This window comes from Pelecanus crispus, chromosome 3, assembly GCF_030463565.1.
Source record: "Pelecanus crispus isolate bPelCri1 chromosome 3, bPelCri1.pri, whole genome shotgun sequence".
NCBI lineage: Eukaryota > Metazoa > Chordata > Aves > Pelecaniformes > Pelecanidae > Pelecanus > Pelecanus crispus.
Window position 1 is genome coordinate 102,523,418 of NC_134645.1, and position 15,349 is coordinate 102,538,766.

Consider the following 15,349-nt stretch of genomic DNA (forward strand, 5'->3'; position numbering starts at 1 on the left):
CCTGAGTCTTCTAGCTTATGAAACTCAATTTCTTCAGTTGTTGATTTAGTTTAATTGTTAGGTATGTCATAATATTGCCTCAAATCCCAACACATATTGGTATGAAATAGACATGCTGTAGGATCTGATATGGCAACATTTTTATCTTGTCTCCATTTACTACTTTTCATTACATCTGCAGCAGCTCTAAATGACGTTCCAAAATTAAAAGATAAATAGCCAGAATGATCACTTGCTAAGGAAAGAAACTGAGAACTCAAACAAGCGCATCCTTTCAAGCTAATCTTAGAGGGCAAGGAAGACTAATATCTGGACAACAGGTACTGTACATCTTTAAGGTTTCTCATTGTTTAGTTTGTCTGTGAAAGAGGCAAAAAATTACTTCAGTTCCTGTTGTATTATTTTCTTATTGGAAGAGAGCAAAACAGTTTAGCGGAGATATCCAACTGCATCAGCATGTCTCTACCGTCTTATCTAAAACCCACCTCAAGCAGAGGTGATCACAAATTGTATATACCACTAGAAATCCTGAGTGGTTCTTAGCTGATCTACAGGTGAGGCATACTCTGTCTTTAACTGCATTCTAAATTAAGTCTCCCTTAAACATCAGTTATGTGCAAGTGTTTAATTTTCCAACTACATATTTGGATTTTCATTAGATATATTTCTCTTGATATTTTATTATTTTCCTTTACATATGTTTTATTCAGTTTTAATAGTGTTCCTACACCATTTATTTTACTAAGCAAAAGCTAGGTTTCACACTTTTAAATAACATTCACTGTAATTACTTTCTCTCCTCCCCTCTCCACCCAGGGGGTGACTTTCATATATTAGTTTACACTTTAAACTTGACTTTCATATATTAGCTTATATTTTAAACTTAAGAATATAAAATAGAAATTCCTGTATTTTTAGTGATTGTCAATTTAAAAAGAAACCTGGTCATCTGAAGTTGGACTTCAGGAAAAAAAAAAAAATTCTACAAAGAAATTAAAAAAAAAAAAATTGCCTAAATTGGGAACAAGGGGGGGAGGGGGGGGGGGAATCTGAAGGAACCTAACCAAAGAAAGGAAAAAAGCTCACGTTGCTTATTTAGGGTACTCAAAATCCTAGATGTTGAAGATCTTACCTACTTTATTGACCTACCTGAATCAGCAGGTCTGAAGCTCCTGAAGATAGCATAGTAACATTACAATTCCTTCCATTTCATTTATGTACCTTTCTGAATAGTGTCTGTTGCTTCCAATTCACTGAATCTGGCTAGTGCTTTTAAAAGCTTTTGTAAACCTAGTTATCGACTGGACTAATGCTGGAAACACTGCAACACTCAAGATGTAACACTTGGTCTGTTGTCCTGTGAACACCTTCCTTCAGCTTATGCACATCAAATGACTGAGCAAGGACTAGTCGTAACAACATTAATAGACTCCATTAAAAAAAAAAAATCCCCGTTATAGGTATTTCTTCAAGCAGTAGTAATAAACGCTGGTCACAAAAGTATACAAAAGAAACAGAGCTATTTGGATGAATAGCACCTTAGGTGTCAAAAACAAACAGGAAAAGCTGACTCAGCACTGCCACAGAGGAATCAAATAACGACTAACAATAACTGACAAAAACTTTTCAGCAAAAGAGGGAAACTGCACCTTAATTGACATGAATTTAGCTAACAACACAGGCAGTTAAAAAAAAAATCCCTCACCTGAGTCTTTTGGCAATTGCTGTGCCTAAAAAGAGCATTCAACGTTATCAAATGTCTGTCTTTGTTCACCGGAGCTATGATGTCAGACCACCCCATGCGCTCACTGATACCTTGATGCTTACAACCCACCTACCAGCCAATGTCACTTCAAAGCGCTGACGCTGAGCACAGATAAGTTTTACTATCATCCTCCCCCTTCCTCTATACAAAACCTTAAAGTTTAAGGTCACAAGCACCTAACTGAAAATTAATGCTAAGTTGCCATGTGTCCATGTTTTAAGTGTCAGAACCTACGTTCATTCTTACAGAATTTATGGATATTACAGCACCAAACGCCAGAACTGAGACCCAGGTTCTCTGTAGTAACAGATTTTGGCCAAGCGAGTTCACAGTCTAAACACATCATGGGATAAAAAAAGGAAATCAATACCAGACAGTGCATCAGTGGCAGAGTGGGTAAGAAAACCTCACTTTTACAACTCTCATGCCAATGCGCTTTCTACTCTGGTTCACGCTGGCTCAAATCCCACCATCTAGGGCAGTCTTCAAGAATTAAATTAACTGACAAAACATTTTTGACAGGGCAAGCAATTTGACTTATGAGCATATGAACTGCAACAGGGCCACAAAACTGTGTTCGGAACTGTTAAAGAAAATTCCAGTGTCCTTTCTCAAAAAAGGATATAACACTTGGATGGAATACAGTTTGCTGAGCTTTGGCCTTTGACCATAATCAAATCTGATCTTTCTCATTCGCCCATCTCCCATCAAACAGGACACTGTCAAAGACCTGCCTAACAGCAACACGTACTCAACAGGTTTGTTTGAAAAATCAACATTGCTGCAAAGGAGGCACAGGTACAGCGACAAAGCTGTACGCCAGAAACATCAACACGTACATATCCATATGCCACCTGTTCCTTAATTAAATCCCCTATTTATTATTTTAATCTCCCATTTAAAATTAAAGATCTAGCTTTTAGTAGCACCAAAACCAAAGCCCTGCCACAGATCAAAGAACAAGAAATGTAAATCTGAGCATTTCATTCATTCTTAACCAGTTCTTCTATACCATTTCTGTATTCCCCTCACGCTAAAGTCTTCAGACACCAACTGACCCAAATCTTATCACCCTGCTACTGAAATCTCAATAGTCTGACACATCAAATAATAACCACATGCCAAAATCTATCTATAATCTGAAGGTGTATGCTGCTCCCCTCACTGACAGAGCAGATTCCTTACTACTTCCTATGACAGTTTTTGAAAGGAAGGCAGACAGTTAGACGTATTTTCTTTATTAAGCCTTCACTATCCTAAAGAATTACATTCAACATCCAGAACTGTACCTCATTTCCGTGAACAGGCAGAAAAAGTAGATTTCAAACAAAGGATTTAATTATAAGACAAACAAATGAAGAAAAAGTACAGAGAAACCTTTTCTTCATCATACAAGACCAAATTATTATATCACAGAAAATCAACTTAACAGTTATCTTTTGAACAGAGTAACCTCTCCTCAAAAAACCCCACATTCCTCACCCTCACTTTACAACTAGAAGAGGCACAAAGTGCTGCACTAGAAGTTGCGTTCTGTTACAAAAAAGTCTTTACATTGTGAAATCTTTCAAATGTATTTTGTAGACTCTTTTTCTTTGCTGGACTGTCCCATCAGGGAATCCTCTTGAATCACACAAAAATTAAGCCTAATCAAAGATTATATATAATTTTATTAATCTCTCCATCACTGCATATACCTCTAGAATTTGTAAGCTCACTGCCAAAAAACATTTCCCTGAAAAGAAAAAGACGAGGACAGATTATTTTTCCATTACTACTGCTATGGTCTTCAACTCTTTTCAACCCTCAAGTTCCTCAAGAATTGTTTCAAATATTTTCAGTTTGAACATGGTATAAATGTTAAGCTGTGTAGCAGGTTACACTGATTATTTGTCAGTCGCCCCCAACAGAATAATTTCATTTGAAATACCTTTTGAATTTGTCAGTGTCTCTGACAACGATTTATTCGGAAACACATATTAGAATTAGACTTTTCAGAAATAGTTAGAAGGTTACTGGCTAAGCCTCATGAAGTTTTCCACAGAAATATACCATCCATTATGCAGCTATACCGACACCACTCAGGCGGATGTCACAAACTGTCCGTATCTTTCACTTTTTGCTGCAATATTATGAACACTCATATCCCAATTTAGTGGATTTTGTCATTGCTACTTCATAATACTACCTTTCAAAAATATGCCTTGCCATAAAAAAAAGTTTCCAACATAATATGCCAGAAAAATACAATAAAACAATTAAATTTTATAATTTCCTGCAAATACTTTATCTCCCCTTAGTATTTTTAAGACTCAGACTTAACAATATTTTTTACCAGGACAAATTATTTTTTTAAAAATACAAACTTCCATTAAAATAACAGCTAAAAATTTCACACAGCATACATTGGCTCAGCTCTTTGAACAACATGAGTAGTATTTACTCCATACTCCTAGAGTATTTACTCCAGGTAGAACTAAGCCTTCAAAAAAGAGGAGGTCACAGAATTATGGCAGATTATAATTACAGACTTTTTAGAGCTTTTGTTTTCTTAGAAACACATTACCACTGTGTTGAATTACTTCCGTTAATAATATTGAATTAGATCTAGCCAACGTGGTTTGTAGTTAGGTGCCCTTTCAGCTGCTTGAAATTCCTGAGGGTTTGCAAATGCAAAATGCACATAAAAACTGAATGACTGAGTAACAGGCAATCACAGCTGAAAGAAAAATCTAGGTGTTCAGAACTCCATATTTATATGTATAATCTTTAAAGCACACTACAGAAATTAAAAGCAGAAGCTACTTGGTAAAGCAAAAAGAGAGCTGAGAAGCAGTTTCATTGTGGGCTACACACTAAATGTAAAGACCACTCATAGTTAAATTATTCCAAGAGATATAAAATCCACGTTTTCAAGATCTCCCTTACAGTGTGTCCCAAACCTTAATCTATTAAGCAAAACGCACCATGAATTAGTGATGTTAAAGAAATGCCATATATTTGCCATCCTTACATTTAATCCTACAATATCTCCACTCTTTAGCAACACTAGCATCCATTTTTATAAAAGCAAATGTATAAAAATTACATAATGGATTAACAGCCACATAAAAGTCAACACCACAACTGCAATTTTTATGGTACAGCTGTTGTCATCCCATATTCCTGACTCCCCTTCCTCACTTTTATGTTTTGTTCTGCAGGCTATTTCTACTAACTCAACCTACACTGCAAAGAGTGTTCTTCTTCCAGTCCCTCCCCTTATGGCTATAACAGGTCTCTATTGTGCAGACCATATAGAAAGCACACTCACAATCACAAGTGATGGCTCTTCCAAAGCCTGATAGATATTATTTGCATTCCAGTGGCAAGCAAGGAACATGGACACATTGCCTCAGAAAGACCATCTCATCCAAGAAACGGGATCTGGAAATACCACCAGGCCACTGAATCCCCCGGGTACCACCAATGACCATATTTTCTCCCGCATCTCCTACAGTGGGTACTATACACAAGAGTTAAACGCAGAAATTGTTGATGATGCTAAGTTTGAGAGACAGGAGGAGGAGCCCGGAACAGGTCAGACCAATAGCAGGAAGAACAGCAGGGTCTAAATTGGTGTTTGTTCCTCAGGTTTGTATGGGGCAAGAAGGCATCAGCGGCTCAAGAAGTGGGAAAGGACAAGCTCTGCCAGGAAGGGGCAAGACCCAGTAAACGCGGGGCAAGGGAAGGCGGTGCTGGAAGGGCCGCAGCAGCGCGGCGCCGGCCGGGGAGCCTGCGGCAGGGTCCCGCACGGACGCCGGGGCGGGCGGGGACGGGAGAGGCCACAGGCGGCGAGGCCGGGCGCAGAGCACCATGTCAGGTGGCAGGGCGAGGAGCCCAGCACCCGGCCGGCCCGGGGCCCGCGGGGCGCAGCCTCCGCAAGGTCAGCGCCGGCGCCGCGGGGCCGCGCCCGAGCGGAGCGGAGCGGCCGGGGCTCGGCCGGGGAGCGCCCCCCGGCCCCGCCGCCAGACCGCGGGTCGCCTCCGCACAAGGGCCGCCGGCGGCGCCGCCTCCGCGCCCAGCCCGTGCCGGCGGCGCCGCGGCGGAAGCAGGCCGCGTCCCACCCGGGCCGACCGGCCGCGCTGGGCCCCGCCGCCAGGCCAGGCCAGGCCAGGCCGCGGCCCCGCCGCCGCCGCGGCAGGCCCAGCCCAGCAGTGCCCGGCCGCCCGCCGCGCCCCGGCCAAGGCAGGGCGAGGCCGCGCAAACGCGGCGGGCCCCTTCGCCCCCCGCCCTTCCCCCCTTTACCTGCCGCGGCCCGGCGGCGGTAACTCACCCCGCTCCGCCGCCCAGCGCTGCCCCGGAGCCGCGGAGGAAGGACGCGGCGGCCGCGCCGAAGGGAGAGAGGGCGGCGCGCGCAGCCCCGCGGCCTGTGGGAGTGGGGGTGCGCGCGGGCTGCCCCTCCCCCGGCCCGGCCCGGCCCGGCTCGGCTCCGCTCGGCTCGGCCCGGCTCGGCTGGCGGTGCCGGCCGCGTGCCCGCTGCCCCGTAGGCGCGCCCCCGCGGCGTCAGGCGAGCGGCGCCGCGCCGGGCCCGGCCGCTCACGTGACGGCGCTGTTTACGGGGTGGGGGGGGGGAACGGGACGGGCGCGCCGCTGCGCAGGCGCCGGGCCGGGCCGCGGACGGCCGGGAGAGCGTCCCCGGGGCAGCGGGCCGGGCCGGGCCGAGCCGAGCCGAGCCGAGCCGAGGGGCAGAAGGGTGTTCCGTGTGTTTCGTGTCCCCCTGCGGCCTCTTCGCGGCGAGGCCTGCCGCCCCGTGACATGACTGCGCTCACGGCCCTCTGCCGCCCCAGGCCCCGCGAAGGCGCTGTCACCGGAGCCGGCCTCCATGGCTCTGCCGGGGGGGTCCCGGGCTCTCCCCCCCGGGGGTCGGGGGCCGAAACAGCGAGCAGCGCCTGGGTGCGGCCCCGCGGCCGCAGCTGCGTGGGCCGTGCCCTGCGCCTGGCCGGGCCTCGGCCTGCGGGTGGGTGGCGGGGGGCCGGCGGGTTTTCCCCTTAACCCGCGGCGCGGGGGGCAGACATGGCCCCGGCAGAGGATGGGCGGCCCGGCACGGCTGCGACGGGCGCCTGTGTGATTCTGTGGCCTTTGTCTGCGCACAGCAGCCGCCATCCTCGGTGCGGCCCGCGTTGCACAACCTGCGTGTTAATCCTTCCTGTGCGCCGGCGGCCTTGGGCAGATTCCTTCAGCTCTCCATGCGCCAGGTTCGTCACTTAGTACAGGTCGAACAGGACCGGCCTCCAGAGCCTAGCAGTCCCGGGGAGACATGTCTCATGCTGCCTTTTGGCACATGAGTTTTCTCCTTGGCTGCCTCTTCTTCTGCTAACAATTCCTCCGTGTGCACCATAGGTACCTGCGGCACACATTCACACGAATCCCCTCCAAAGGGGTTTTTATGGCGTGAGTTTGTCAGGTCATCAGAGCCTGAAGTAATTTCGTGTCTGCATAATGTTATCTAAGAAAATGACTCTCTAGTTTGCATTATAGCATTAGTTAAACGCAGCATATGTTCTTCTTCTTCAGCCAGATGGCTAGTATTAAGTGCAGTACTGGTTTGTTTTTTTTTTTTTTTCATATACCAAGTTTCAAATTAAATACACCCCCAAAAGAGAAACGGATTTTGAACATTATTTCTAACCATCAAATTCTAACAATCAAATCTTCTGAATGATGGTATATTAACACTGCCTTTACATATTCCTCATATTCTGTAATGAAATGCAAACATTTTATGTCAGGACAAAAAAAATCAGCAAAAAAGTGAAGATGTTAAAATAGATTGTTTTTTCTTTTGTTTCTTTTTTTCAATTCTGTTTTGAGTCTTTGAAATGCGTGTTCTCTAGTCCAGAAAGGCTGAAATTAAATACTTCCCTTGCTAACATCACAGTAAGTAAAGGAGGCTTTAAACTGAAGGCAGAGTAACACAGTGACATTTTCAGCCACTACACAGGGCAGTTGCAACAAGATAGTAACACCTTTGAAGCAGAACACAGTTTTTAACCCACTTGAACTTTTTTCTCTCTGTCCTTCTTAAATCACCTTTATGCAAATCACCACAAATTTTTTTTTCCAATTTTCTTCCTGTGCTTTCCCAGTTTCAGAAATTCTCTCTCCTTTCCAAGGCAAGCAGCTTTAAAAACATACTGCTGTGTTACAATGGCACAGAACTGAGCTACTGGGTTGATTACGCTAATTTCTTCAAAGGCTTTTCAGGCACAGTCTCTCAACAAGGCGCTAAACCTGTGATGTATTGTCAAGATTATACTAAGAAATGAAATTTACTGTCTGAAGTGAAATTCAGTTAAACACATTTGTATCCCACTGCATCGCACAAATTTTCCAGCATTCAACCCTATTGATCTCATTACTTTTGACAGAAGCACCAGACAAAGCACTGCTGGTAATCTGATCATTGTTCATTGCCCTATTCAGTTCTTTCTTTACACTTTGAAAAGTCACGTAACTCCAATGACCCATCTCAGTTTAACAGAGTTTGTATAATGACCCATCTCAGTTTAACAGAGTTTGTATACTTCTCTTTTGCTGTGACCTACGCTGTGCCAGTCCCTTTATAGTCACAGTTGCCTGTCACATAGATAGTGAACTTGCCCACCTGTAGCGCCTATGTTGTGGTTTAGTTTAACATTAAAAAAAACCAAACCCACAATGGACAATTTAATAGGTATTACAGAGATCTTTGTCTACAATGGCAGATCAGCTATACACAATTACAACTGCACCATCTGCTATCTTTCCTAGCAATGTTTTTATCGTGTCATCCCTTTGCATATGAGCTACTTGGTAATAGTCCAGATCTTGCAAGTTGTTTCTATTGGAAAGCAACCTATTTATTTTCAAGAAACAGTCTACTAGTGCCCCGAACACAAGAGAAAGCAGCAGCAGCAGAAGGCAGTGTCTTTGCTTGTAGTTCCAAGTCTCTTTTCAGCCACAATTCTTTCCAAGAGGTTCCCGATCGATCTTCCTTACAGCCCTCCCCTGCCCTTCCATGGTTTTTTGTAAACAGGATTTTTGAAAATATGCTATACGCAGTCAAATATCGTACTGGTCTTAAACATGGCTTGCTTTTGAGTGTTAATTACTAGTTCTTCAGTTGTCAAAATGTAGAAAGGAATTAGATTGCTCCATACGCTTAACTGGATAAAGAAGTTATTGGGTATGGTAGTGGACTAACAGGTTTTCTCCCATGCTGCAGGGTGGTATTTGCCACTGTCGAAAGCTGAGATACGTTATAGCAGTAGGCCAATAACTATTCAAGCAAAGTCTCACAGGAACATCTTTTTTTTTGGCTGGGTATGTCTATTTGAATTTTCTCAAGGTACTTGATGTAAATAATTTTAAAACCCCAGTGTTGCATTTCTTTTGTAAATTATGCAACTTCTTAGAATGTCATAGAAAGCAGAATTAGACCTCTGAAAGAAATTAAAGTATATATACTACAGCAGCAGTTGCATTCATCTGCTGAATTTACAACACTGAACAAGCTTGGCTTTTTCTGCTGTCTGTTTTCTGAAAATACTACATTTGCACCTCTTAATAGATAACTGTCTTGCATACCACATTTGCCATGATTTTTCCCAGGGTGAACAGCAGACTGCCTGTTCACAGTATCCAGGATTTGCCAATATCAATAGTTCAGGAAGCTCCATAGTTAGCTCATTTGAAGCCTATTGGATGTAAATGACTGTGAACTAGTATCCATAGCAAAATTTAGAACTGTTAGTTCTTCAGTTCTTTTGTATTTCTTGTTGTAATAAGAATTCTTTGACTTTTTCAAATGCAGAACAATAACAGCCAGTAATCTAAAATTTTCTAGTCCCATAGTGAAAATGCACATCATTTTGCCAAGAATATCTGATTCTGACACTATTTTTCTTTTCATTGCCCACCTTTCCTTGCTTTAGTTAGTACAGGAACTGTAACATGTTCCACTTTACCCACTTTCCACCAAGTTTAAGATAAGATAATTCTCTTTCCCCACATAAAGACTCGTTAGCACCTGCCAGTGGTTTGATCAAACAGCAATTGCATGTCATACTGTAGAAAGCAACAGAAAACCGTTCAGTTCCACAGGTGAAAGGGACTGTGGCTTTTAAAATTAACAGTACAGCTTCGTGAACAAAGGCAAGGTTCTGAAGACAAGATGTTTACCCTTTGATTGTATGACTAAGGGTAGCTTTTAGTACAGATATGAAACATACAGAAGCTACAAGCTATTTATTAATAATTATCCAACGGAATACACAGATTCAAGACTGGAAAAAGACATTTTACCCCAGAAAACAAGACAGAATTGCAATTATTTGCAGAGATTTGTGTAAACCAGAAAAAAAAAAATCTTTGAATGAAGTTTTAGAGTGCTAGAGGAAAACAAACTATGATAGCTAGCACAAAACAGGCCTTTGAGACTTATCTCCCAAACTAGTTTGGGTAGTTGCCTATGCAACTGCTGCTAGAATTACTAATCCTCTGAATACCTGAGATTTCACTCCAGTACTGTTTACCTTCATTTTTATGTTCTGTGGAGACAATCATATGGTAGTAAATCATAGTAAAAAAAAAAAATAATAAATGCTAATTTGATAATTTATCAGGGCTTTTTTTTCTGTATATTTTTAAGGCAAGATCTGAGAGAGCATCAATTATTATTTCAAGAAAATTTTATTCAGATAGGTAATTTTCTTTATGTATTCCTATAGCTTTATTCATATACATTGTTGTGTGTACATCATATATCTTGCATTAAAAATCTGTGCAAGTTTTCTGTGAGGCTGGTTTCTGAATTGTGAGATTTCGTCTCTACTTTTCCAGTAAGGTTGAACATTGTATTTCCTTTGGGCACATGTTCTCCATTCATCTCCACACTCTATGCCTGTTCAATAACCAGTTGTCTTAAGTGTTTTTCCTGCCAACAAGTGTGATATTGCATCAAGTAGCAGGGGTACGGGCATGGTGCTAGAAGTAGAGACTGGCAATTCACCTTTTTGCTGGGATTGCTGAATTGTGGGGCTGTTCTGTTGCATATCAGAGCACAGAACCAAGAGACCTTAAGGTGACCACTGTACAGAAATAAGCAAATTGTTTCTTAATCACATGATTCTAAATAAAGAAAGATGTAAATAAAGACTAAGGAAAAATGCGATAAAATAAATTCATTTATGAATGAAGCATATATTATACATCACTCTGGAAAGCAAAATCAAATGAAAGACCATAAAAGATTCAAAGTTTGAATTTGATGTTGCTAAAAGTCCTCCAGGCTGTTGGAGAAGGAATCTTATTAAGCATACATGCTTTAGTTTGAATTCATCTGTCTTGGACAAATGTAACAAGGACTATGCATGCCATTCTGATCTTCCACAGTCAGCACAATTCTTGGATCATGTTCCAGGCTTTATGTAGCACTATTAACTAATTATATCTCTCTATATTTTTATATATTATAGATATGCTTACATATGATGTATTATATATTTATTATTATATGTACATATACAAAAAAGTGCAGTTCCCCAATCAATTGCTGAGAAATTCCACTCAACCTCTCTTCAGCCTTCCAGTATTATCTGTTACTGTCTACCGCTTTTTCTACCTTAAATCTGTTCTTCTGAATCTCCGTCTCCAGTGTAACCAATAATTTCTCATGTGCCATAATGACCTCTGGAAAAGCCATTCTGCATTTTATTCCACCTATGTTTTCCCCCTCAGAATTTGTAATTATTATGATAGGCCCAAAGCTGTCCTACTCATTTTTTCCCCATTTTTATGTATAGATACTGAACTTGCTAACCTCCAGCTATACAGTACTATCTTTGCAGTCTGAATGAGTGGGAACCTCCATAGCTATGCATCACAAACATTGTAAGATGTGGAGTGCTCATAGGGATGCTGGCTGTGCACCACTCAGCTCTGCAGTAAATCCGTTCCTAGCCTCAGCATCCTGCCAACACAGACAGGCCTCTGTTCCCAGCGCTCCTCAGGGAGTGAGGTTGGGTATGTAGGGAGACAACTGCAGTTGCATGGTTCAATCCCAGCCTTAGTTACAACAGACACAAAAAACTGTGCCCCTGGGTGCCTGCCTCTGACTTTGTCATGGTACACAAATGGAATGGAATGGAATGGAATGGAATAGCATAGAATAGAATAGAATAGAATAGAATAGAATAGAATAGAATAGAATAGAATAGAATAGAATAGAATAGAATAGGAATAGACTATTTCAGTTGGAAGGGACCTACAATGATCATCTAGTCCAACTGCCTGACCAATTCAGGGCTGACCAAAAGTTAATGCATATTATTAAGGGCATTGTCCAAATGCCTCTTAAACACTGACAGGCTTGGGGCATCGACCACCTCTCTAGGAAGCCTGTTTCAGTGTTTGACTCCCCTCTCAGTAAAGAAATGCTTCCTGATGTCAAGTCTGAACCTCCCCTGATGCAGCTTTGAACCATTCCCGCATGTCCTATCCCTGGATACCAGGGAGAAGAGATCAGCACCTGTTGCCTCTGAACTTGAAATGTGAAGAGTCAGTTCTTTCCAAATTTGGAAGTTGGCATTTTCCAGTCTCTCCAACTAGAAAATATAAAGCTCTTTGGAATTTCTTCCATGTGAATTATTCTCATTCTATATCCTTATTTCCATAAACTTTGTAGCCTTTGTATTCTTATTCAACACTGAGGCACAGTAGAGAAAGATGGAGTTTATGAGCAGTTAAGACAACTGGACCAGATGGGATGTATGCAAGGGTACTGTTGAAGCTGGCTGAAGCTGTTGTGAGACTGCTCTCATCTTTGAAAGGTCATGGTGATTGAGGAAGTTTCTGATGACTGGAGGAAGGAAAACTTCGTGGACACCTTCAAGAAAGAGGATCCAGGGAAATACAGACCCATCAGCCTCACCTCCTTTCCCAGGAAGGTTATGGAGCGAATCCTCCTGGAAGCCATTTCTAAGCACATGAAAAAGAAGGGATTGTGTACAAACCAACTTGGATTTACCAAGGTCAAACTATGTCTGACCAGTCTGATAGCATATGATGAGATGATTACTTCAGTGGATGAAGGGAAAGCAAACAGATGTCATTTATGTTAAGTCCTGCACCTGGGATGTAATAGCCCATGCACCAGTACAGGCTGGGGTTCAACTGGCAAGAAAGCAGCTTTGCAGAAAGGACCTGGTGGAATAGAAAGATTACGTCAGAAAGAGAGCAGGCAGCAGGCCAAGGGAAGTGATTATAGACCCCCTCTGGAGTATTGTGTCCAGTTTTAAGCTCCCCAGTACATGAAAACTATTGGCAAACTGGAGTGAACCCCAGTGGAAGGTCACCGAGATGATTAGAGGCTTGGAGCATATGGCATACTGAGAGATCTGTGTTTCTTCACCCTTAACATGAGGCTGAGGAGGGAATTCTACTGCTGTCTCAGCTACCTAGCAGGAGAATGTAAAGAGGAAGAGACAGACTTTCTTGGAGGTCACAGGGAAAAAAAAATGGGAGAAACAGGCAAATTGCATCCAGGAAAATTCTGACTAGCTGCCAAAGGAAGAGTATTCACTGGGAGGGCAGTCAAACCCTAGAACAGATGTCTGGAGGGGCTGAGTTATCTCCAACCTTGGAAATACTCAAAACTTGACTAGACAGACTCCTGAATAACCTGATCTAATTGTGAAGTTAGCCCTGCTTTGAGCATGGGGTTGGACTAGATCACCTCCTAGTGTTTTGTCCAATCTAAATTACTACGTGTCTTTACATGGTTCAAGTAAGGGATTTCCTACAAGCAACTGCCTGTTAGAAGGAAGGGAGAAGTGAGAATCATGCCATACCAAATGGTGGACAGAAGAGGTGGGTAGCCCATCCCTGGGATAGCGGTGTGTGTGTTACTGTAGAAAGCCTCGTATATCAAGCTTAAAAGGGTGATTGTACTTGCAGTACACCTTCACGGTTTTGCAGATCTGCTATGCCCCCATTGCCTTTATGTGCTTTTATTGGGATGAACTGAATGTTGTTGAGAGTTGAATTGGAATGTTAAAGGTAAATTCAGGGTTTGCATGCCCGACCTTGTGATGCACAGATTTACTGGGGAATTGGAGAAGGCAAACTAAGTAGTGTGTAGCCTCCTATTAGTACCAGCCAATGAAGTGTGTGACAGTGCTGAAGCGGCACTGTCCTGTTCAGATCAGTATCATAACAGGTCCTGTGGATTGGGAAGAAGAGTTTATTGACTTCAATTATTTCTCCTTCAAAGCCCTAATGTAATTCAAGTTCTGTCTTCTTCAGAACAAGCATCTGTGAAACTCACTGACAAAGTATTGCCACGTGCAAATTTATATGAAGAATAAGGATCTGCTACTGCTGTTACTCCACCAATAAAGTGGAATTAAGACTACAGCCCACTAGAAAATAACCTTTCCATATACTTATTTAGGTTTTGTTACACTGACACAGGTTACATGTAGCATTGAGACTGAATGTCTTCTACTATTTGAGTATTTCTATGTTGAGCATTCCCATGTATCTACATACTGTGGTATTTGGTTTTCTTTAGCTACACTTTGAAAGACCTCTCATTTGAATCAGAAATTGAAGCACGCAACTTGATCTTCTGGCGCTGTCCTTATCGTTTCTTGTCAGACCACTGTTTAACCACTATTACCTCACAAAGATGTTTTCCACCGATAAGTAACTTGTGTTGTTATTGAGATAATTAATTATCAATGCCTTGAGGACAGAACACATTAGAATAATATCTATCAAAATTAACAGCATTCATGCAGGTGATCATCAAGAGGAAAATAATGCCTAATAATGCTTGCTGTGGTTACCTGTAGTATAAATCCATATCAATAAAAATCAAATCAGGTTATAATTGTCAGTGCTTATTACACATTAAGAGCAGGGTATGTTGAGAGAAATATCCTTTACCTAATACTTTGAGCTATTGCACTTAAGACGTTAGGTGAGATTTATTTAATCTATCTGTAGATATCAACACTGCAAACTGAATTTGCGTCCCATGCTCCCTTTACAGACTATGCACTCACCTTTAGAGAACTCTTCATCTAACCTATTTTAGGTATCTCTTAGCATGTGATTAGTTGCCTGAGAAGTGCCAGATCCCTTCCACTGAGTGTAAGGGAAGCCTCTACTCACACGAAAAGTCCAAATTCGCTTAGATGAGTCCCTCCCAGCTATTAAAAAACCCCACCAATTTTCAGCCTGATTTTAAGATTTGAATTCAACTTGTGAATTTTAACTATTCTTTTTATTACGGTGGTGATAACCTCAGTTGGGATTACATAAATATCTACAAAAAGATAACATCGTTCCAAATAGATTGCTATGATTTCTAGTTTGACAACATCCCCCATACTTACAGAAAATACTTGCTTAATGATACAGCAAATTCCCAACAAATCTAAAATATTGATACTACCTCTCAGTAACTATTGAAATTATGTTGCACGTTTTTAAAAAAACATTGCAAAACCAGAGTTATTAATGCTGCACAGTCAAGCACTCAGAAGCTTAAAAATGATA

General features: G+C 42.2%; 1 protein-coding gene across 4 annotated transcripts in view; it reads right to left on the reverse strand.

Annotated features, from left to right (window-relative positions):
• The window catches only part of PHF3 (PHD finger protein 3), a 53,233-nt gene extending 47,113 nt beyond the window's left edge, over window positions 1–6,120 (reverse strand). The window contains exon 1 of one of the 4 annotated variants that reach the window (XM_075708447.1): window positions 6,081–6,120. The gene's annotated coding sequence lies outside the window, so the exon portion shown is untranslated. The other 3 variants (XM_075708440.1, XM_075708446.1, XM_075708445.1) reach the window with 3 other exon arrangements.
• Between the last annotated feature and the right edge of the window lie 9,229 nt (window positions 6,121–15,349).